The following is a 24,467-nucleotide window of genomic DNA, read 5'->3' as shown; positions in this document are numbered from 1 at the left end:
CTTCGTCAAACAACGTTTTCAACAGAGCCACCAACTCGTTCTTGAACGCTTAATAAAGGCCGCGCCAAGACCATCCGGCCCTGGCGACTTATTAGGGCTCAGGTCCCTAATAAGTCGCACTTTCTATTTCAGCATGCATAATGGGTGCGTCTAGAAGTGACTTCGTTTCCGCTGATAGTTGAGGCATACGGGAAAGATAGCTTTCTCTGTATGCCTCGATATCGACTGGCTGGTATGCAGAGAGCTAACTATTTCGCATTCTTCCAGTGCTCTGGCACGGGGTCCCTCTCAGGAACTTCCTGAGCCTCTTCTTGCCTTTCCATGTTTCAAAGTCTTCGTACAACGAACACAACAGAGAGCGTCTTAGGAATAGGTCTTAGGTTCGTCTGAGGAATAAGGACGATATATCGGCTTCAGAGAAAGATGGTGGTAATCTGTTGGTAGCAAAAACTTCGTCAAACAACGCTTTCAACAGAGGCAACAACTCGTTCTTGAACGCTTCATTAAAGGCCGCGCCAAGACCATCCAGCCCTGGCGACTTATTAGGGCTCAGGTTATCTATAGCACTTTCTATTTCAGCATGCATAATGGGTGCTTCAAAAAGTGACTTCGTTTCCGCTGATAGTTGAGGCATACGGGAAAGATAGCTTGCTCTGTATGCCTCGATATCGACTGGCTGGTATGCAGAGAGCCAACTATTTCGCATTTTTCCAGTGCTCTGGCACGGGGTCCCTCTCAGGAACTTCCTGAGCCTCTTCTTGCCTTTCCATGTTTCAAACTCTTCGTACAACGAACACAACAGAGAGCGTTTTAGGAATAGGGCTTAGGTTTGTCTTAGGAATAAGGACGATATATGGGCTTCAGAGAAAGACGGTGGTAATCTATTGGTAGCAAAAACTTCGTCAAACAACGCTTTCAACAGAGGCACAACTCGTTCTTGAACGCTTTTTTAAATGCCGTGCCAAGACCGTCCGGGCCTGGCGACTTATTAGGGCTCAGGTAATCTATAGCACTTTCTATTTCAGCATGAATAATGGGTGCTTCTAGAAGTGACTTCGTTTCCGCTGATAGTTGAGGCATACGGGAAAGATAGCTTGCTCTGTATGCCTCGATATTGACTGGCTGGTATGCAGAGAGCCAACTATTTCGCATTCTTCCAATGCTCTGGTATCGGGGTCCCTCTCAGCAACTTCCCGAGCCTCTTCTCGCCTTTCCATGTTTCAAACTCTTCCTACAACGAACACAACAGAGAGCGTCTTAGGAATAGGTCTTAGGTTCGTCTTAGGAATAAGGACGATATATGGGCTTCAGAGAAAGACGGTGGTAATCTTATGGTAACAAAAACTTCGTCAAACAACGCTTTCAACAGAGCCACCAACTCGTTCTTGAACGCTTTATTAAAGGCCGCTCCAAGACCATCCGGCCCTGGCGACTTATTAGGGCTCAGGTTATCTATAGCACTTTCTATTTCAGCATGCATAATAGGTGCGTCTAGAAGTGACTTCGTTTCCGCTGCTAGGTGAGGCATATGGGAAAGATAGCTTGCTCTGTATGCCTCGATATCGACTGGCAGGTATGCAGAGAGCCAAATATTTCGCATTGTTCCAATGCTCTGGCTTCGGTGTCCCTCTCAGGAACTTCCTGAGCCTCTTCTTGCCTTTCCATGTTTCAAACTCTTCGTACAACGAACACAACAGAGAGCGTCTTAGGATTAGGTCTTAGGTTCGTCTTAGGAATAAGGACGATATATGGGCTTCAGAGAAAGACGGTGGTAATCTGTTGGTAGCAAAAACTTCGTCAAACAACGCTTTCAACAGAGGCACCAACTCGTTCTTGAACGCTTTATAAAAGGCCGCGCCAAAACCATCCGGGCCTGGCGACCTATTAGGGCTCAGGTTATCTATAGCACTTTCTATTTCCGCATGCGTAATGGGTGCTTCTAGAAGTGACTTCGTTTTCGCTCATAGTTGAGGCATACGGGAAAGGTAGTTTGCTCTGTATGCCTGCATATCGACTGGCTGGTATGCAGAGAGCCAACTATTTCGCATTCTTCCAATGCTCTGGCTTCGGGGTCCCCCTCAGGAACTTCCTGAGCCTCTTCTTGGCCTTCCATGTTTCAAACACTTTGTACAACGAACACAACAGAGAGCGTCTTAGGAATAGGTCTTAGGTTCGTCTTAGGAATAAGGACGATATATGGGCTTCAGAGAAAGACGGTGGTAATCTGTTGGTAGCAAAAACTTCGTCAAACAACGTTTTCAACAGAGGCACCAACTCGTTCTTGAACGCTTTATAAAAGGCCGCGCCAAGACCATCCGGGACTGGCGACCTATTAGGGCTCAGGTTATCTATAGCACTTTCTATTTCAGCATGCGTAATGGGTGCTTCTAGAAGTGACTTCGTTTTCGCTGATAGTTGAGGCATACAGGAAAGGTAGTTTGCTCTGTATGCCTCGATATTGACTGGCTGGTATGCAGAGATCCAACTATTTCGCATTCTTCCAATGCTCTGGCACCGGGGTCCCTCTCAGGAACTTCCTGAGCCTCTTCTCGCCTTTCCATGTTTCAAACTCTTCGTACAACGAACACAACAGAGAGCGTCTTAGGAATAGGTCTTAGGTTCGTCTTAGGAATAAGGACGATATATGGGCTTCAGAGAAAGACGGTGGTAATCTGTTGGTAGCAAAAACTTCGTCAAACAACGTTTTCAACAGAGGCACCAACTCGTTCTTGAACGCTTTATTAAAGGCCGCGCCAAGCCCATCCGGCCCTGGCGACTTATTAGGGCTCAGGTTATCTCTAGCACTTTCTATTTCAGCATGCGTAATGGGTGCTTCTAGAAGTGACTTCGTTTTCGCTCATAGTTGAGGCATACGGGAAATGTAGTTTGCTCTGTATGCCTGCATATCGACTGGCTGGTATGCAGAGAGCCAAATATTTCGCATTCTTCCAGTGCTCTGGCTTCGGTGTCCCTCTCAGGAACTTCCCGAGCCTCTTCTCGCCTTTCCATGTTTCAAACTCTTCGTACAACGAACACAACAGAGAGCGTCTTAGGAATAGGTCTTAGGTTCGTCTTAGGAATAAGGACGATATATGGGCTTCAGAGAAAGACGGTGGTAATCTGTTGGTAGCAAAAACTTCGTCAAACAACGTTTTCAACAGAGGCACCAACTCGTTCTTGAACGCTTTATTAAAGGCCGCGCCAAGACCATCCGGGCCTGGCGATCTATTAGGGCTCAGGTTATCTATAGCACTTTCTATTTCAGCATGCGTAATGGGTGCTTCTAGAAGTGACTTCGTTTTCGCTGATAGTTGAGGCATACGGGAAAGGTAGTTTGCTCTGTATGCCTCGATATTGACTGGCTGGTATGCAGAGAGCCAACTATTTCGCATTCTTCCAATGCTCTGGCACCGGGGTCCCTCTCAGGAACTTCCTGAGCCTCTTCTCGCCTTTCCATGTTTCAAACTCTTCGTACAACGAACACAACAGAGAGCGTCTTAGGAATAGGTCTTAGGTTCGTCTTAGGAATAAGGACGATATATGGGCTTCAGAGAAAGACGGTGGTAATCTGTTGGTAGCAAAAACTTCGTCAAACAACGTTTTCAACAGAGGCACCAACTCGTTCTATAACGCTTTATTAAAGGCCGCGACAAGCCCATCCGGCCCTGGCGACTTATTAGGGCTCAGGTTATCTATAGCACTTTCTATTTCAGCATGCGTAATGGGTGCTTCTAGAAGTGACTTCGTTTTCGCTCATAGTTGAGGCATACGGGAAATGTAGTTTGCTCTGTATGCCTGCATATCGACTGGCTGGTATGCAGAGAGCCAAATATTTCGCATTCTTACAATGCTCTGGCTTCGGTGTCCCTCTCAGGAACTTCCCGAGCCTCTTCTCGCCTTTCCATGTTTCAAACTCTTCGTACAACGAACACAACAGAGAGCGTCTTAGGAATAGGGCTTAGGTTCGTCTTAGGAATAAGGACGATATATGGGCTTCAGAGAAAGACGGTGGTAATCTATTGGTAGCAAAAACTTCGTCAAACAACGCTTTCAACAGAGGCACAACTCGTTCTTGAACGCTTTGTTAAATGCCGCGCCAAGACCGTCCGGGCCTGGCGACTTATTAGGGCTCAGGTAATCTATAGCACTTTCTATTTCAGCATGAATAATGGGTGCTTCTAGAAGTGACTTCGTTTCCGCTGATAGTTGAGGCATACGGGAAAGATAGCTTGCTCTGTATGCCTCGATATTGACTGGCTGGTATGCAGAGAGCCAACTATTTCGCATTCTTCCAATGCTCTGGTATCGGGGTCCCTCTCAGCAACTTCCCGAGCCTCTTCTCGCCTTTCCATGTTTCAAACTCTTCCTACAACGAACACAACAGAGAGCGTCTTAGGAATAGGTCTTAGGTTCGTCTTAGGAATAAGGACGATATATGGGCTTCAGAGAAAGACGGTGGTAATCTTATGGTAACAAAAACTTCGTCAAACAACGCTTTCAACAGAGCCATCAACTCGTTCTTGAACGCTTTATTAAAGGCCGCGCCAAGACCATCCGGCCCTGGCGACTTATTAGGGCTCAGGTTATCTATAGCACTTTCTATTTCAGCATGCATAATGGGTTCGTCTAGAAGTGACTTCGTTTCCGCTGCTAGGTGAGGCATATGGGAAAGATAGCTTGCTCTGTATGCCTCGATATCGACTGGCAGGTATGCAGAGAGCCAAATATTTCGCATTGTTCCAATGCTCTGGCTTCGGTGTCCCTCTCAGGAACTTCCTGAGCCTCTTCTTGCCTTTCCATGTTTCAAACTCTTCGTACAACGAACACAACAGAGAGCGTCTTAGGAATAGGTCTTAGGTTCGTCTTAGGAATAAGGACGATATATGGGCTTCAGAGAAAGACGGTGGTAATCTGTTGGTAGCAAAAACTTCGTCAAACAACGCTTTCAACAGAGGCACCAACTCGTTCTTGAACGCTTTATAAAAGGCCGCGCTAAAACCATCCGGGCCTGGCGACCTATTAGGGCTCAGGTTATCTATAGCACTTTCTATTTCCGCATGCGTAATGGGTGCTTCTAGAAGTGACTTCGTTTTCGCTCATAGTTGAGGCATACGGGAAAGGTAGTTTGCTCTGTATGCCTGCATATCGACTGGCTGGTATGCAGAGAGCCAACTATTTCGCATTCTTCCAATGCTCTGGCTTCGGGGTCCCCCTCAGGAACTTCCTGAGCCTCTTCTTGCCTTTCCATGTTTCAAACACTTTGTACAACGAACACAACAGAGACCGTCTTAGGAATAGGTCTTAGGTTCGTCTTAGGAATAAGGACGATATATGTACTTCAGAGAAAAACGGTGGTATTCTGTTGGTAGCAAAAACTTCGTCAAACAACGCTTTCAACAGAGGCACCAACTCGTTCTTGAACGCTTTATAAAAGGCCGCGCCAAGACCATCCGGGACTGGCGACCTATTAGGGCTCAGGTTATCTATAGCACTTTCTATTTCAGCATGCGTAATGGGTGCTTCTAGAAGTGACTTCGTTTTCGCTGATAGTTGAGGCATATGGGAAAGATAGCTTGCTCTGTATGCCTCGATATCGACTGGCAGGTATGCAGAGAGCCAAATATTTCGCATTGTTCCAATGCTCTGGCTTCGGTGTCCCTCTCAGGAACTTCCTGAGCCTCTTCTTGCCTTTCCATGTTTCAAACTCTTCGTACAACGAACACAACAGAGAGCGTCTTAGGAATAGGTCTTAGGTTCGTCTTAGGAATAAGGACGATATATGGGCTTCAGAGAAAGACGGTGGTAATCTGTTGGTAGCAAAAACTTCGTCAAACAACGCTTTCAACAGAGGCACCAACTCGTTCTTGAACGCTTTATAAAAGGCCGCGCCAAAACCATCCGGGCCTGGCGACCTATTAGGGCTCAGGTTATCTATAGCACTTTCTATTTCCGCATGCGTAATGGGTGCTTCTAGAAGTGACTTCGTTTTCGCTCATAGTTGAGGCATACGGGAAAGGTAGTTTGCTCTGTATGCCTGCATATCGACTGGCTGGTATGCAGAGAGCCAACTATTTCGCATTCTTCCAATGCTCTGGCACCGGGGTCCCTCTCAGGAACTTCCTGAGCCTCTTCTCGCCTTTCCATGTTTCAAACTCTTCGTACAACGAACACAACAGAGAGCGTCTTAGGAATAGGTCTTAGGTTCGTCTTAGGAATAAGGACGATATATGGGCTTCAGAGAAAGACGGTGGTAATCTGTTGGTAGCAAAAACTTCGTCAAACAACGTTTTCAACAGAGGCACCAACTCGTTCTTGAGCGCTTTATTAAAGGCCGCGCCAAGCCCATCCGGCCCTGGCGACTTATTAGGGCTCAGGTTATCTATAGCACTTTCTATTTCAGCATGCGTAATGGGTGCTTCTAGAAGTGACTTCGTTTTCGCTCATAGTTGAGGCATACGGGAAATGTAGTTTGCTCTGTATGCCTGCATATCGACTGGCTGGTATGGAGAGAGCCAAATATTTCGCATTCTTCCAATGCTCTGGCTTCGGTGTCCCTCTCAGGAACTTCCCGAGCCTCTTCTCGCCTTTCCATGTTTCAAACTCTTCGTACAACGAACACAACAGAGAGCGTCTTAGGAATAGGTCTTAGGTTCGTCTTAGGAATAAGGACGATATATGGGCTTCAGAGAAAGACGGTGGTAATCTGTTGGTAGCAAAAACTTCGTCAAACAACGTTTTCAACAGAGGCACCAACTCGTTCTTGAACGCTTTATTAAAGGCCGCGCCAAGACCATCCGGGCCTGGCGATCTATTAGGGCTCAGGTGATCTATAGCACTTTCTTTTTCAACATGCGTAATGTGTACATTTAGAAGTGACTTCGTTTTCGCTCATAGTTGAGGCATACGGGAAATGTAGTTTGCTCTGTATGCCTGCATATCGACTGGCTGGTATGGAGAGAGCCAAAGATTTCGCATTCTTCCAATGCTCTGGCTTCGGTGTCCCTCTCAGGAACTTCCCGAGCCTCTTCTCGCCTTTCCATGTTTCAAACTCTTCGTACAACGAACACAACAGAGAGCGTCTTAGGAATAGGTCTTAGGTTCGTCTTAGGAATAAGGACGATATATGGGCTTCAGAGAAAGACGGTGGTAATCTGTTGGTAGCAAAAACTTCGTCAAACAACGTTTTCAACAGAGGCACCAACTCGTTCTTGAACGCTTTATTAAAGGCCGCGCCAAGACCATCCGGGCCTGGCGATCTATTAGGGCTCAGGTGATCTATAGCACTTTCTTTTTCAACATGCGTAATGTGTACATTTAGAAGTGACTTCGTTTTCGCTGATAGTTGAGGCATACGGGAAAGGTAGTTTGCTCTGTATGCCTCGATATCGACTGGCTGGTATGCAGAGAGCCAACTATTTCGCATTCTTCCAATGCTCTGGCTTCGGGGTCCTTCTCAGGAACTTCCTGAGCCTCTTCTTGCCTTTCCATGTTTCAAACTCTTCGTACAACGAACACAACAGAGAGCGTCTTGGGAATAGGTCTTAGGTTCGTCTTAGGAATAAGGACGATATATCGGCTTCAGAGAAAGATGGTGGTAATCTGTTGGTAGCAAAAACTTCGTCAAACAACGCTTTCAACAGAGGCACCAACTCGTTCTTGAACGCTTCATTAAAGGCCGCGCCAAGACCATCCGGGCCTGGCGACCTATTAGGGCTCAGGTTATCTATAGCACTTTGTATTTCAGCATGCGTAATGGGTCGTTTTAGAAGTGACTTCGTTTTCGCTGATAGTTGAGGCATACGGGAAAGGTAGTTTGCTCTGTATGCCTCGATATCGACTGGCTGGTATGCAGAGAGCCAACTATTTCGCATTCTTCCAATGCTCTGGCTTCGGCGTCCCTCTCACGAACTTCGTGAGCCTCTTCCTGCCTTTACATGTTTCAAACTCTTCGTACAACGAACACAACAGAGAGCGTGACACAGGGGTCTCAGCATGGTATGGCCGATGGCGAGAAACGAAGGTTTCCGATGTTGCCTGTATCTAAAAAAGGAGCATTGGCTCTCTACACCTACAACGAATAGTCTTTACGGATTACGGAAACGTCTCATTACGTGGCTTCAATTTGTTGACCTGCGCTAGAAAAGAGAAAATTGCGTGTGCGAGTTGTGCAGAGGAGAGTGGACGTAACACGTTGCGTGTGCTTTTCCGCGGCTTGCACAGCTAGGTGGCTTGGAATGTGCTGCCGTCTATGTGATGTTACCAACCTGCACGCGTGTAATAGCGATGCAGTTAGCAGTTTATGCGAATAATTTGCGCGATTAGGGACACTTCTTGTCGCCGTATTACTCCGCGTAATATCATGCCGCGTCTTTCATGTTGTTTTCATTTTTGCGCGCGAAGCTCACGTCGACGTTGACGCACGAGATATGCTACGGATGATGAGTGTTTACATTTCGCCAACGCGTCCACTCACCACAGCTTTACGCCTACATGCGCAACATGCCAACTAAAATAATAACACTAATAATAAAAAAAAGAAGTACAGGCAAAAAAAAATTAGAAAGAAAGGTGCCATCAGCACTCGGTGTTCCCAGGTGGTCTCCCTCCCAAGTACTGACCGACTCCAATGCTGCTTAGCTTCGGGGATCGGACGAGAACCGGCGCATTGAGCATGGTATGGCCGATTTTTTTTTCTTTACTGCCTGATTTTTGGTACATAACTATGTACAAGAGGAAAAAACAATCACCGTAACAAAAAACAAAGTACAACATACATTTGGTGTTGTGCACATATTCAACCAGTATCGTACTGGCTGAGTATAATCAAAATTCACGCAAATTAACCAACGGCTCTACTCTTGGGAGCCACTCCGGTGGTTCCCCTGCCGCTTTATGGATAGCGACAAACCAGTGCATGTTTTCTCTGAAATACATACGTGCAGGCTGCGCATCTTTATCGACATGGTATCCTGCCATTCTCGCGCGCCAAATACAATGGAGGCCCAAGAGCATAATTAAATCAAAAGGCGCCCCATCCTCATTGTCTATGCTTAAGTAGCGGATGCCGTACGGGTCCAATGGAAATTCTTTTTTTTAGTGTCCTCTGCAAAAGATCCCAGAAGAACACGCCTTCCCAACAATTTAAGAAAACATGATCTATTGTCTCTGGCTGCTTGCAGATTAAACAGTGCGTTCCCCACGGTAAATATACCCCTTTTCTCTCCAAAAACTTCTTAACTGGTAACGTTCCCGTGTGTAATTTGAAAAAGAAGGTTTTGGTTCCAGGCGGGACCTACATTTTCTTTACTCTCTTTAAAACATCGCTGCTTGGGCCTGCACCGTACAAGGACCTGTACAATGGTACTGGGAAAAGAACGCCGCACAAAGCACAATACAGTTTCTTTTTGTTCACACCGGACAGGTAATCATTCGAGAAGCGCACTGAAAGAAATCGGACACTCGATACAACTTCTTTGTAGAACCCTCGAATCCCTCCCGAAAACTCCTCGGTTGAAACCACATACTCTGGCAGCCGTCTACTCAGCCTCATTTGACATACTATGCGCAAGAAAGGGTCGGTTGCGTCCCTAAAGAACAGAAACCGGTTTATCAACTGCCGTAGAAAGAGATGGCCCAATCCCAGCCCCCCGTCTTTTACCCGTCGGAACAAGTTGGTCCGGCTGCAGCGCTCCCATTCCGACGCCCAGACAAAGACTGCGAAAATCCTTTGTAGCTTCTGAACATTTGACCGTGAACAGTGCAATACTTGCATTACGTACCAAAGCTTGCTGATAAAGAAAAGTTTACAAACAGTGGCTCTGGCAAAAATAGAGAGGTTAGTGCCTTTCCATTTCTCAGCTCTCTCCCGTGTGTCTTTGACCTGCCCTTTCCAGTACTGCTCGCTATCGCGATAGGCATCTAGCGGGACGCCCAAGTACTTGCCTGGGGTCGTCACCCAATGCACGTTGGCAAAATGATCTGGCTTCGTTGGCCACGATCCATGCCAGAGCCCGAGGCACTTCGACCAGTTAACTCCACTACCAGTGACGTAGCTAAATTTACGGACACATTTGACAGCCTCAATTATGCTCCGCTGATCCTCCGCAAAAACAGCGACATCATCTGCATAAGCCAACAGCTTCACTTCAACTGCTTGGAGCCTAAATCCTGTAATTCTATTGTTTTCAATCAATCTCATACACAGGGTTTCAATGTAGATACCAAACAACAGAGGGCTGAGAGGGCAGCCTTGACGCACAGAACGTTGCAGCCTAATGGGAGCCCCCAAACTCTTATTTACGATCAATCTGGTCGTGCAGTTACGGTACGCCAGGGCGACCCCCTCACAGCTTACAGATCCGAGATTGGCATGGTTTAAGACGGCAAACATGATTTCATGAGCCACGCAATCAAAGGCCTTCTCGAGGTCAATCTGTAAAATGGCAGTACGACCATTACTATCATCACAGCACTCAAGGACACTGCGAGCTTTGTGAATATTGGTAACAATAGTCCGACCTTTAATCCCACATGTCTGGTGAGGCCCGACAATGTCCTGTATCACTGACTGCAATCTACGCGCCAATATCTTCATAAAGATTTTATACTCGATATTGGTGAGTGCTATGGGACGATACGACGTAACAGATGTTAATTTCGCTGCATCATCAGTTTTAGGAATGAGTACGGTGTGGGACGACCCATAGGACGGAGGCAATGTTTTCAATTTGTAAGCCTCATTAAAGATTACATTCAAGACAGGGCTAATTTCGTGCTTGAATTCTTTATAAAACCCGGCGCTGAAGCCGTCTGGTCCAGGCGATTTTTCCAGGTTTAAGTTGTCTATGGCCTGTTCAACTTCGCTTTCTGTTATCGCTCGTTCCAATCTTTGCTTTCTTTCGTCGTCCAGTCGGGGTATAGCTCGCAAAAACTCATTCCCAAATGTGGTAGCGTCTACATTGTGGTACGAGAATAGCGCCTGGTAATGCTCATGAAAAGCAGCTTTGATGTCGTCTAGGTCTGTTGATAAAGTCCCGCCCCATTCTATTCCGTAGATGTGATTCCTTTCAGCGCGTGCTTTTTCTAAGCCTAGCGCTCGTTTCGACAGCGCTTCGCCAGCAGCTGTGTCTTCAGCCCTTGCCCTCACCAGTGCTCCCCGATAACGTTGCTCTTCAAGTTGCTCTAGCGGTTGTTTCACTTTTCTGATGTCTTCTATCCATTTGCCTGGTGCCTGAGATTCCTGCCTCAGCAGTTTATGAAGAAGTGTCTTTAACTCACTCTCTTTTTGTTTCTCCGCGTAACGAATACAGGTAGCCCTCTCTATTGCCTTTATTTTTAGGGTTTCCTTACTCAGCTCCCACTGTTGCCATACGTGAAGGTTTTTACTGGGGTCTATTTTCCTTATTTCTTCTCTTACTGCACGGTTAAACGGTTCATCCTGAAGAAGCTTATTATTTAATTTCCACGTTTCCCATGAGAAAGCGTTACCTCGCGTTGGAATTCCTATGCAGCACTGAACTAAACAATGGTCAGAAAACGACACTGGAGCTACTTGGTAACTGTTACATTCCGGAAGGATGTCAACAGACGCATAAATGCGGTCGAGCCGTGCGTGACTAGAGCCCTCAAACCGTGTGTACTTTACAGCACGCGCTCCTTCGAGGCACTCTGCCACATCCTCAAGGTCCCAGTTCTCTATGATTCGCGACAACACTTCTGTGCTTTTGTCCCTAAACCCACGAATGCTTGTTTTATCCCGCGCACTGAGGACACAGTTGAAATCGCCCATTACTATGGGCTGTCTTCCCTTGCATAGACGCTCTTGAATTTGGTGAAAAAACTGAGCCCTTTCATCCACCTTATTGGGCGCGTACATGCATACAATACGCCACTCGTTGTTGTTGAACGAAAAATCAACGACAACACACCGGCCCGACACACACGAATAAATTGCATGCACCTCTAGCCCTGGCAACTTCTTAACAAAAAGGACACAGCCAGCGGATGTACCCACCGCATGACTGACTACAGCGGAAAACCTAGACGTGAAACGCTGCACCATAACGCCGGTCTCCTCTTCACCATCGACTTTCGTCTCCTGCACGGCTAGCACATCAATGTCGTGCTCCGTTATAAGTCGGTAAAGCTGGCCTTGCTTTCTTTTCCCTGCCAGTCCTCGAACATTTAGAGTAGCGACTTTCAACGGACACGTTGGAGCCATGTTAACACTAGGGGAAGAGACCGGGAATATGGTGCTTACCTGTCGCGTCTAGCACGAGGCTAGACGCCGCCATCGCCGCCAGTGCGGTCCGGCGGAACAACATGAGCGTGTCCTAAGGACTCCGAATTTCCGGCACGCTTGTCTGCCGGAACGTTAGGGCGCGGCCGAAACGATGAACGTCGGCCTTGAGGCGCCTTTGCCGGGGGCTCCTCGGCTCCGGGCGTCGCAGTCTGGTCACCGTCGGCGCTGGTTTGGGCGTGGGAACGCTTCGCCGCAGCGGAGACGCTGGTCGACGTGTGGGCACCGCTCTTGTCCGGTTGCAGCTCGTTCGGACCCTTGGGCTCGACGACCTTGGGCTCCGGAGTGCTCTCCCCATCCTCTCCGGTTGTCTCGTTTGACCTAGGCACGTCATCCGCTGGTTGTTGGCTCGCTGAACCATCCCCAGCGAGGGCGTCTCCACCGGTAGACGCTAACGAGTCGAGTGGCGCCGTTTGCTTGCCCACCTCGTCCGTTCCCCTCGCTGCATCCTCGGCTTCAACGACGTCCATGAGTTCGGCGATCTCGTCCGTCTTTCCCAGCCCGGTAGCCGCCGCGTAGGTACGGACGCAGTCAGCGTCCGCGTGTCCATAGCGTCTGCACTTCGAGCACCGGGGCACCTTACAGTCACGGCGAACATGGCCCGTGCCATGGCAGCGCAGGCACTGCATCGGCCGCCCGGGTACCACCACAAGGGCCAACTCACCGGCGACTCGAACCTGGTGGGGCAGGTCGTCCACCGTTATTCCCGGCTTGAGCTTGAGCAGCACGGTTCTCGTGGTTGAGCCCTTCTCTCTCATGCCTTGGACGCGCCAGCGCTCCCGCGTCACCTCGGTTACTTTCCCGAACGCCGCAAAAGCAGTCCTGATGTCTTCTTCTTGCACTCCGTGGAGCATCCAATGCAGCCGCAGTTTAACCTGCTGGTCCTCGGGGTCAATAACAATGCCGCGACGGCCTTTAACTTGCAGCTCCTTGAAAGCAGCCAGTTTCCTTGTGGCTTCCGCGCTGTTCAACGTCACCGCCCACACATGGTTAATCTGGTACGCTCCCAAAGCCACGACCTCGGGGAGCACACCAGCGTTGGCGAGGGCGTCTCGGAAATCTTCGACCCTGTAGGGCCTCACCCGCACGTCGCCGTGCAGAAACAACGTGTTTAAAACAACACGGCCGGTGGGCAGAGTAGGCAGAACGATCTCGTAGTCCTTTACGTCTTCGACGCTGTTCCTGTTGCCGCGGCCGGCGAGGGCCGCAAACGCCGCTCCAGCGGAGCTAGCGCGTCAGGAAGTAGAATGAGCATGGTATGGCCGATGGCGAGAAACGAAGGTTTCCGATGTTGCCTGTATCTAAAAAGGAGCATGCGCTCTATACATGTAGAATAGACAGCCTTTACGGGCTACAGAAACGTCTTATTACGTGGCTTCAATTTGTTGATCTGCGCTAGAAAGAAAATTGCGTGCGCGAGTTGTGCAGAGGAGAGTGGACGTAACAGGTGTTGTGTGATTTTCCGCGGCTCGCATGTGTGGCTTGGAATGTGCTGCCGTCTATGTTATGTTATCAACCTGCATGCGTGTAACAGCGATGCAGTTAGCAGTTTATGTGAATAACTTGCGTGATTAGTGACACTTATTGTCGCCATGTTATGCCGCGTAATATCGTATGCCACGTCCTTCATGTTTTCATTTGTGCGCGCGAAGCACATGGATGTTGACGTACGAGATGCTGTGTATGACGAGCGCAGCTTGTATTGCACCAACGAGTCCTCGTATCTTTTTGCAAACTTTTGTTCAGTAAAGACATGTATACATACAAAAAGCCCACTTGGGTCTGCTTGACCAATGTGGTTGAGTAAAATTTCTTCATTTTTACCAACCCATCAAGTACCAAAATCCAATCTGGTGGCTCGGTTGAAGTGCGATATACATCGCGCATGTAGGTTATGCTCTCTATAAGGTTTTTTTCTGGCAGAATTTGCTTTGGGGTATGCGTGCCTGACTGCCGTTCTTGTGATCCAAAGGCTATGTAGCCCCAGTGTCATCATTATGTCATAGGGGAAGCTATTTTCATTGTGTACTGAGAGATATCGAATTCCGTGAGGTGTTACCGGTAAATCTGTCTTCAGGGTTCATTGTAAAACATCCCAGAAAAAGACTGGATCCAAACAATCAATAAACGTGCGTTCGATTGTTTATGGTTTCATGGACAAGAGGCAGTTTGTTGTCCACGGTACAAGTATTCTCTTTTCATCGAGGTATGTTTTTACAGGGAGTGTGTTTGTGTGTAATTTGAAAAAGAACGTTTTAACAGCTCATCTAACAGTCATTCGTCTAACTCTCCTTGATACATCTTGGCCTTTGAGGGCAATGTTTAGCGATCGGTATAATGGGACTGCCATCACTGCATCGATTAAATTTTTATATAGTTTCTTTCTGGGTACAAGACCCAGGTTCTCGAATGAGAAGCGTGTTTTAAGTATCCTAAATGACGTGACCAATTCTCTGAAGAACCATTTTACACCACAGTCAATTGCATTCGAACTAGACACAGCAAATTCAGGCAGTACATTCGTAAAGCGCATTTGCACCATTGCTCTGAAAAACGGATCTCTTTCGTCTCGAGGGAACATAAAATGCCACACAATTTGCCGGATGAACAGATGAAAAAGTCCTAGGCTTCCGTCTTTCAATGCGCGAAATAGATTAGTGCGGCTGATTCTCTCCTTATTGAAGCCCCAATTAAAAACCGCGAATATTCGGTGCAGTGCACGCGTGACAGTGACAAAAGCTGAAACGCATACCACACTTTGGCAATCAAAAAAAAAAAACATTGCATGCACTGGCCCGAGCAAACATCGATAATTCGCGGCCTTGCCACCCTCCAACTTTTTCCTTCACCCTTGGCGTCAGGTCATCCCAGTAGTCTGCAGTTTGGTTATATTGCTCGAGAGGCACGCCTAAATACGTAGGAATGCTTCTTTCCCACGTGATGCTCGCAACTCTTTGTGGTTTAACGTCCCATATGCCGTGCCAGAAACCGACACCTTTTTTCCTGTTTATCGCGGAGCCTGTCTGCTTGCGAAAATCTTTGGTGATGCTTATGACTTCTTCTATGCATTTGCGGTCAGTGGAAAAGATGCCTACATCATCAGCGTAGGCAAGAATTCTCACATGATGCGTCTGAAGCCAGAAACCATGTACTTTTTAATTTTTTCATTACACTTTTGCTTTTGACTGATAATGGTTCCCCTATCAATCGCAATCATCTTGACGTCGTTCTTGAAGTTTTCCCACTCAGCTGCCCACCCATGTGGCTCTTTGGATATCATTTGTTTAATTCTTTTTGTTACACACTCCATAAATTTTTAATCTTGTAAAGGTTTTACGTTGAACTTCCACAAAGCCCAATTAAAACGTGTTTTTCTAAGGTTGCTTCCTAGTGAAGCCATTACAAGGCTATGGTCACTAAATGATACATGTTTCACTTCATAGTGGCCACAATCGCTTGCAAGGTCAACTGTAACATAAATCCTATCCAGCCCAGCACACCTTCCGCGGTGGTAATGGGTATACGTAGGGCTACTTCCTTTTAACAATAAATAAACGAGGTCTTCTAAATAATATTCCCGGAGCAGTGAAACGAGCACTCGTGAACTTGATGTTATTGGCTCGATCTTCAACCAAACATACACAATTAAGATCCCCATGCAGAATTCAGTATTCATCACTGTTCAAAAATTACCGACGATTACGTTACTTCCTAATGCGAAATTTGAGCGCAGCAAATAAGCTGTTTCACCTTTTCGATAGATTGAGGCAAAGAAATCGAGCAACACATGCATGCGCTATCACATAATTTTTTTTAAATTTTTCACACGTATTCCTTTAACAAAGACTCGTCTAACAGTTCTTGACAGTCATGAAGGAAGCTTTGTGGTCGGAGAAATAGGCTCATCGGCGACGCGTACTCCTGGATCATCTCGACGGCGGCGACGGTAAGCTTCTGCTTCGGCGGCACGCACCTCTGGATTCTGACGGCGACGGCGCTGGGCCTCTGCTCTGGCAGCTCGTTTAGCAGCAGCAGCAGCAGCAGCAGCAGACGGAGGACTTCCATCGGTCGTCTCGCTCATGGCTCAGAAAGAACTGGCAGATAATTTCGCAGTGGCGAACGGCAGCGGCAATTTCGGCTCGGCGGCACGCACCTCTGGATTCTGACGGCGACGGCGCTGGGCCTCTGCTCTGGCAGCTCGTTTAGCAGCAGCAGCAGCAGCAGCAGCAGCAGCAGCAGCAGCAGCAGACGGAGGACTTCCATCGGTCGTCTCGCTCATGGCTCAGAAAGAACTGGCAGATAATTTCGCAGTGGCGAACGGCAGCGGCAATTTCGGCTCGGGCGGTGCACATATACAGATCCGCCGCCACCGATCTGGCTCTCTGATTGCCACCGCACACGGCGAACGGCAGCGGCGATTTCGGCTCGGGCGGTGCACATATACAGATCCGCCGCCGCCACCGATCTGGCTCTCTGATTGCCACCGCACATGGGGTTGCATTGGAGGAGGAGCGAAGAAAGGAATTAAGTTCGAGCCGGCGCTTTGACAACCGGAGACTCGCAGGAAGAGGGGGGAGGGGGCGGCGTGTACACCCAGCGGCAAACGATGGGGGCAGAAGCGCGCGCAGCAAGCGGACAACACGATAAAGGGAGGAGGGAAGAGATAGCAGCGACTGACTGATGCCGCTGACGCCGATAGTGAGTCAACCCCAGCTGCGGAGTTGGTTTCACGGACAACGCCGCCGATGCCGACACAAACAATATGATACCCTCGCTTCCGCAGCGCTAAGAACCAGGTCTAGCCGTGGGAAGGTGGTCACGTATTCGTCGACGTGCCGGGGCCTACGTGAAATAACCGGCGCGTCGGCGACTGAAGAGCACCCTATCCGCCACACAAGAACAGGGGGGGGAGTACCCTTTCCTCCTCTTTCTGCATGGCGGCGACGGTGTTCTATGCAGTCACGTTATCTTGACTTTCTAGCGGCGTCAGCGGCATCCAGCGGTATCAGTCGGTCGCTGCTAGCGCTGGGGGGATGAAAGGGGGGCGGAGCTGGTTACGAGGCCGACGACAACGCCGACGACGGCGTGAAACCCAGGAACGGACGCCAAAGAGTTGCGCTCTAAAATTGTTCTATCTTCAAACAACACAATACGCTCATAATCGATGTTTGGCGCATATATACAGATAACATGCCACTCCCTTGTGCAGTACGAAAAGTCAAGGACAAGCAACCAAAGTTGCTTGTCCTTGCGTCAGAGGCGGGATGCCTCTGACGCAACTACTTTTTCAGCTTCGATGCCTACGTTATTCCTTACATAAACTGCACAACCACCGGATGTGCCTGTCGCGCGGCTAACAAAAACATTGAAGTGTCTTCGAAAAGTTCCCGCCATGCGCTCCGTCTGCTCCTCACTTTCTATCTTTGTTGCTTGCACGGCTGCAATGTATAAGTTATTTTCCAGAAAAAGTTGGTCAAGTTGATTTTGCCGTATTCTTGTTGTCGATCCCCGTACATTCAAGGTGGCAACACGCAAGGGAAGAGCGAGTTTTTCGTCCTTAATATGTGAGGAGCACTCGGATCGCGCAGTGTTTACCCCAGAAGGCAAGGATGCAGTAGAGCCTTCATACAGCCGAAACAAGTGTAACCGCCACCTGCACAAACGCATCTCCCTCCTCTAAGTGAAGTTGCCACTTATTCCGACTCTCTTACACGGGAGCAGTGGTACAGCATTTGCGATAAGCTCAGCGACACCCTGCACGTTGCTTTGGCGTGCCGTCTGGTCTGTGGACTATACTTAATCCTTCTCAAATCAAAACCGCCGCACGCACGACCCTGAGCAAAATTCTGGACGAATACGCATCTCCCGACCACCTTTACCGTGCCCTACGGGCAAAATATATCGCCGCTCCCGTGCAACCCGCGTACAAAGACTACTCTGGGCACAAACCTAACGACACCACCCTGGCAGCGGACGTCACGTTAGCCGAACTCGAACAAGCTATGGCAGAAACTCGTGTAAACACGGCGTCGGGCCCCGACAATCTCACTGTACACCAACTTCGCAACCCAGCCGACCAAGATTACGGTCACCTACTTGAAGTGATAAATAGTGCTTGGCATTCCGGTACACTACCTAGAGAATGGAAGACGGCCACAATCACCTTCATCCCCAAGCCGGGCAAACCGCATATCATTGACAATCTTCGACCCATTTCCCTCACTTGTGCGAGAAAGCTTATGGAGCGAGTAATCCTCCGTCGACTTTACACACAAGTGGATACCACACACCTCCCGCACTGCCATATCGGGTACAGACAACACATTTCCACCCAGGATGCGCTTCTACAACTCCAGGAAGCAATATTTGCCACCCCCAGCACCGCTCAACTGAAGGCAATTCTTTCAGTCGACCTCGAAAAGGCTTTTGATAACGTCCATCATGACAGCATGTTAGAGGAGCTCCAAGCAACGAACTGTGGAACCAGGCTATATAAATACGTCCGTCCCCAACGTGTCATTCTACAGGGCTTCGTACCGTCGCCCACTCTTTTCAACCTCGCCATGTGCCACATACATCGAGCGCTGGTCACCGTCGCAGATTTGCACTACGCTATATACGCCGGTATGATAGCACCCTTTGGATGAATCGTGGCTCGGCAGGACACATACAAGACACCCTGGAACATGCTCTAAACAGCATACATCAGGCTGCTACCAACATCGGCTTGAGATGTTCCTCTACCAAATCAGAATTTCTACTAAGCCATTACCAGCGATGGCAACCGCCACACATAAAACTCGCACATCACGGCCTCCCTATACCACAGCCTAAATCTATTCGCCTCTTGGGAATCCACATCCAGCAAGATGGTGGTGGCTCTACCGCTGTCAATCACGTCCTAAAACAGGGCGAGCAAGTTCTCGGCATGCTCCGTCGTATTTCCAATTCCTCTCGTGAGCTGAAAGAAATAGATATGTTCAGACTTTGCGACACCCTATTAATATCCCGCCTCCGCTACCATCTCCCGTACACTCGACTGACACAGCAGCAGAAAACCAAGTTGCACGCCTTGATACTGTTAAGAACGGCCTGCTGAGGGGCAAGTTTTGCCAGCCAGGTGCGAGAGTGGCGTCGACGTTTCCTGGAAAGCTACCACTACCCGCTAGCCACACGGCGTCACAAAGTCTACTCTCTGCGTAGAACAACACGCCGCGTCCTCGACCCTTCGTCGCGGGATTGCCGAGATGAGTTCGGTGAACCGGGCTTTGTGACTGAACACGCCACCGCCGATCCGGTCTGCCGTGAGCAAGGGAGGTCCCGAGGGAACGTCTTCGGAGGCCCCTTCCCACGCACCGTTCCTGACGTAAGCCCCGAGTACTGCGAAGTCCGTCTGCCCTCGATGGCGTCCGTGAAACCGGTGTGGAAGCGTGTTCCGGACCGCGAAACCGGTGCGAAAGCCCTCCCGCTGATAGGCGGCTCGTCTACGTCTGCTGATCGAACGTTTCTCTCACCTAGGGTCGAGGGAGGACCGAGTGTCTATAAACCGCTGTTGTGCGGCTACTCAGGGTACTTTCTCTCGCAGTCATGCTAGACTGATGAACTGCAACGTCCTTATGTAAATACTGTAAATAAACCCATATTCCTCGTTCTCGATGAGAAGCAGTCCTTCCCTTCAACAACGTCCTCAGCGTGGATACGTTGGACGACGGCATGGGCTAGCTACCATCTAATTCATGCCCGTCTCCAATCTTGAGAACTGGTTACGAGCGGTGGGATTGACCTCCCAATCCTTACAATACGTAAAGGCACCAAGTTGGATATGGGGCTTCCCTAAGGTTAATACCCGCAACCAGCGCCTGTTCGAAATGGGATGTAACAACACGGTTGATGAACTAGTGGCCATCTACAGACGCCGTCAGGATATCCGCCTTCTTCTCACATGACAGGGACGGCACATTCTGACGCAACTAGGCCAGTATGTTCCACCACCCCCCTCTACGCAAAGCTACTCTTCCCAATGCTACTCACTGACAACTTCACATATCACCACTGCCTCGGAACATGTTTCCACTACTAAATTCAGCCCGACGCATCCAACGCACTGCATACTACATCCATAGCAGCCACAGATCAACATTCGTATGCCATCCACACAGCCATTCTACCTTCCATGGACCCATGCATGGCGGAATTGCACGGCGGAATTGCAAGCCATCACCCACGCTTTTTCAGCTTCCACTGCGTCGGTACCCATCATATTCACGGACTCCATGGCAGCTTGCCGGCGCCTGATACATAACTCGCTCCCACACGACATCGCTCAACAAAAACAACGCGACCTACACTCACATCTTACAATTGTCTGGATCCCAGGTCACCAGGGTATGCCGGGTTATGAAAGGGCTAACCTGCTCGCCCGAGAAACTCTTCTCCGGGCTCCCGTCATCCCTGTATCTGCCCAGACGAGCCCCACAGCGTCACGTTTCCTCGAACCATAAAGCGTTCGCACCGCTTATTCCCTGCCCTGCACCCCCACATCACATGCCAACAAGGCACCATCATCCGCAAAGCAGAAACGGACACCCTTGAAACCCCAGCCCGCCTTCACCTCCTCCAGTCTCACAGAAGATCCCCCTCCCTGCATACACTGCGGCGACCGGCCAAACACCAATCACATATTGTGGATATGCCACTCCCCCCCTCCTATACTTCCTGATCCCACCTCTTTATCCCTACCTCTAAACCCCGGGTGGCTGACTACAGCCACCACATATCAGGGACAAGAATACCAGGCAGCATACATCTCAACCGCCATCAAGCACGCTGAGAGAGGCGGCCTGGACTGAGGCCACCTGCTCGGTAATCCACTGAGTGACAATAAAATTTTCTCTCTCACTCAGTTGCGGCAGTAGTGGGTCAGGATGAACTCGCTGCGCGTCGCCTGCCTCTTCAACCGATGTTCGGTAGCTGGACGGGATATCATCGTCTACGCGGCGTTGCTTATTCGGTCCCATTTTGCTTACTTACCTAGGGGAAGCGAGTCCGCGCCTTAATTCCGGCGGTTTCTCCACCGGGCGTCTATCAGGAGGAGTGTTCGGTTTCGGCTTTAACGACGTTTGTCGCGTGAGCGCCGTTTTCAATGGCGGCCCCCCGCCACCTGCACCACCCAGATTGTCCGGTTCGCCGACACTGTCGCTGTGCATGCGCTTTGCCGACGCCTTCTTCTATTATTTGACACTGCATTGTCGGTGTTCCATTTGGCGATGTCACGATAGCTTCACTTGAAGGTTTCCCTTGATGGGAACCTTTTTCATCCATTTTGTTGTGCACGTCGTCACTATTTGCACCATGTGGATTTTTTCACATTTTTTTTTCACTAGTTGACTCCCGTTGCTTTATCGCTGCCGGGGGCTTTGCCACAGCTTTTTGTTCCTTCGTCACCGTGGCGGCTGCTTCTCCAGGTTCAGCCTTGTCCATGATATTACCCATTATATCAGCGTCCTTTCTGTGCGTTATATTTGCGTGCGTGGGCACGCACTCGCTTTCGTCGTGGCCTAGGCGTCGGCAGAGTGAACATCGCGGTATCCGGCAGTCGCGGCGGATATGCCCTTTACCCTGGCCGCGCAAGCAAAGCGGTGCCGGGCCTGGAATAGCTACGAGAGCAGGCTCACCAGCGATACGTACTTCATATGGAATATCTTCAGTCGTGACACCGGCCTTCAGCTTGAGGTTCAGCACGCCTGTTGTCGTACCTTTTTCAGAAATGCCAAGGACACGCCAGCGTTCCTTTGTCGTTTCCATCACCTCGCCGTATGGCTCAAAGGCCATGCGGATGTCGTCGGTGGTCACATTAGGAAGGACCCAGTGGATTTTCACTCGGACATCGTGGTTGTTTGGGTCTGCTACCAGACATTTTCTGCCTTTCAGAGTCATATTCCCCGCAGCCAACAACTTCTTCGTGCTTTCATGGCTCTCGAACGCAACAGCTCACAAACGATTCATCTGAAATGCTCCTAAGGCGTCAACCTCAGGCAGTAATTACAAACGTTCAAAGGCATCCCGTTAGTCTTCAACTCTGTACGGCCTTGCTCGTAGGTCACCGTGCAAAAAATAGTGTATTCAGAACAATCAGACCTTTTGGCAAATTAAGCAGAAGCCCTTGGTAGTCCTGGCTGTCTTCCATATCGTGCCTGTCTGCACGACTAAACTGGGCCGCTAACACCGCCCCGTTGGAGCACATGAAAAGCATGACCGTACGCTTTCGCGGCCGTAAGTGGAATCCCCGACTATCCTGAAACTGTACATCCCCCCCCCCCCCCCCCCCCCCCCTGGAGAAGAGCGCGCAATGAGTGGCGCGTATAGCATGGTATAAAAAGAACGCGAAAACTGTGTAAGACGTGGCGTTCGAACCCACATACGTGGACCAGAAGACTCGTGGAACCTGCATCGCTGGGTAAGGCTTTCTTTGAGTCTGGCGCCTTAGACCAGGCACACGGCAGTCACGTCGAATGTGGCCAGTGGTGTTGCAACGGGGGCATAATGGTGCTCGGTTCGGCACAACAACTAGGGCGAGTTCGCTTCCTACACGCAACTGGTGGGGTAGGTCATCGATAGTGACTCCGGCTCACAGTTTCATGGCCACTATGCGGGTTGTCGATGCTCTTTCCGTGATGCTCTTTCCGTAACCTTTCCATACGGAGCCAAGGTCGCACGCACTTCATCATCGCTGACCCCGTAAAGAAGCCAGTGCAGCTTCATTCGTAAGCCTTGGTCGTTGGGGTTAACTACCAGGAACTGGCTACTCTCTACTCGGAATTACCCTTTTGACAACATTTTCTTCGTTGCTTCAGCGCTCTTGAATGTCAGGGCCCAAACGTGATTCATCCTGTACGCCCTCAAAGCGATAACTTCGGGAAGTGCTCCAAGATTTTCCAAGGCATCACGAAAATCTTCCACTCGGTGTGGGCGCGCACGTAAATCCGCATGAAGGAAACTGGTATCCGTAACAACCTGACCTGTTGGCAGTTGAGGAAATACAACTTGGTAGTCCTGGTCGACCGAAGCAAAAGACCTGTTTCCATGGCTTGAAAGGGCCGCTGAATCCGTTGCTTGGGAGCCCAAGTTACCCAGGTCCGAACACAACGGTGGCCAGAAATGGAATCACTCGGCCATTCTGACACTGTATACGTCCCGTGAGAAGAGCGCGCAATGAGCGGCGCGTAACGCGCGGTATCAAGAAAGCGCAAAATATTGTGTCAGAAGTGGGATTCGAACCCACGCCCACATACGTGGACCAGAAGCCTCGTACAACCCGCATCGCTGGGTAAGGTTTCCTTTGAGTCTGGCGCCTTAGGCCACTCGGCCATCCTGACTTTTTTTTTCTTTATTGCCGGTCATCGGCCCGGATAAAAAATACACATTCACAAATAATCAAAAGGCACACTCGCAATATGGTAAAAAACGACCGCAGAACTTTTGCGGCTGCGCTTGTGCTAAAATTCCCTTATCGCCAATAATAATTCTACGCGTGGCAACCACTCTGGGATGCACTCCAGCAACTTTTGTTCCTCTACGAAGTTCCGTATGCTTTCTTTAAAATACTGACGAGCCGCTCTTGCATCGAGATCAGTGTGCCTTACCGCCATTCTACGTTTCCAAATGCTATGCAGGGCCATAAGCATGATCATATCGAATGGGGTACCATCATAACTTTCTATTGGCAAGTGGCGAATCCCATACGCATCTAGGGGGACATCTTTTTTGATTGTGCGCTGGAGCACATCCCAGAGGAAAACAGCATCCCAACAATGCAGAAAAACATGTTCAATTGGCTCCTCCTGCCTGCAAATTGTACAATGAGTGCCCCAAGGAAAAAAGAAACCTCTTTCAGCCAGCCATGGTTTGACAGTCAGCGTTCCGGAGTGCAAATTAAAAAAGAACGTCTTAGCGCCTGACGGTACTAGCATCGCCTTAACGCGCTTCAGAACATTGTGCCCATGGCTAGCTCTCCAAAGAGACCGATATAAAGCCACAGGAAGAACAACATCACAGAAGTCTTTGTACAGTTTTTTTCCGATTGACGTCACTCATATATTGAAGTGAAAAACGCGCTGACAAAAACCTGCATGAAACCACAACTTCACGTAGAAAACCATAAACACCCCCT

The 24,467-nt window shown here is 49.3% G+C and overlaps 1 non-coding gene and 1 pseudogene across 1 annotated transcript; both read right to left on the bottom strand.

The window, feature by feature from the left end:
* Positions 1-8,569: 8,569 nt before the first annotated feature.
* On the bottom strand, positions 8,570-8,688 carry LOC139053488 (5S ribosomal RNA; annotated as a pseudogene).
* Positions 8,689-23,554: 14,866 nt separating this feature from the next.
* Positions 23,555-23,673, bottom strand: TRNAL-CAA (transfer RNA leucine (anticodon CAA)). Its single transcript has 2 exons — positions 23,636-23,673; positions 23,555-23,600 (listed from the first exon to the last, which is right to left on the bottom strand). It is a non-coding gene; the product is annotated as a tRNA-Leu (tRNA).
* Between the last annotated feature and the right edge of the window lie 794 nt (positions 23,674-24,467).

This window comes from Dermacentor albipictus, unplaced genomic scaffold, assembly GCF_038994185.2.
Source record: "Dermacentor albipictus isolate Rhodes 1998 colony unplaced genomic scaffold, USDA_Dalb.pri_finalv2 scaffold_143, whole genome shotgun sequence".
Classification (NCBI taxonomy): domain Eukaryota; kingdom Metazoa; phylum Arthropoda; class Arachnida; order Ixodida; family Ixodidae; genus Dermacentor; species Dermacentor albipictus.
This window is presented reverse-complemented; position numbering and strand designations above follow the sequence as displayed.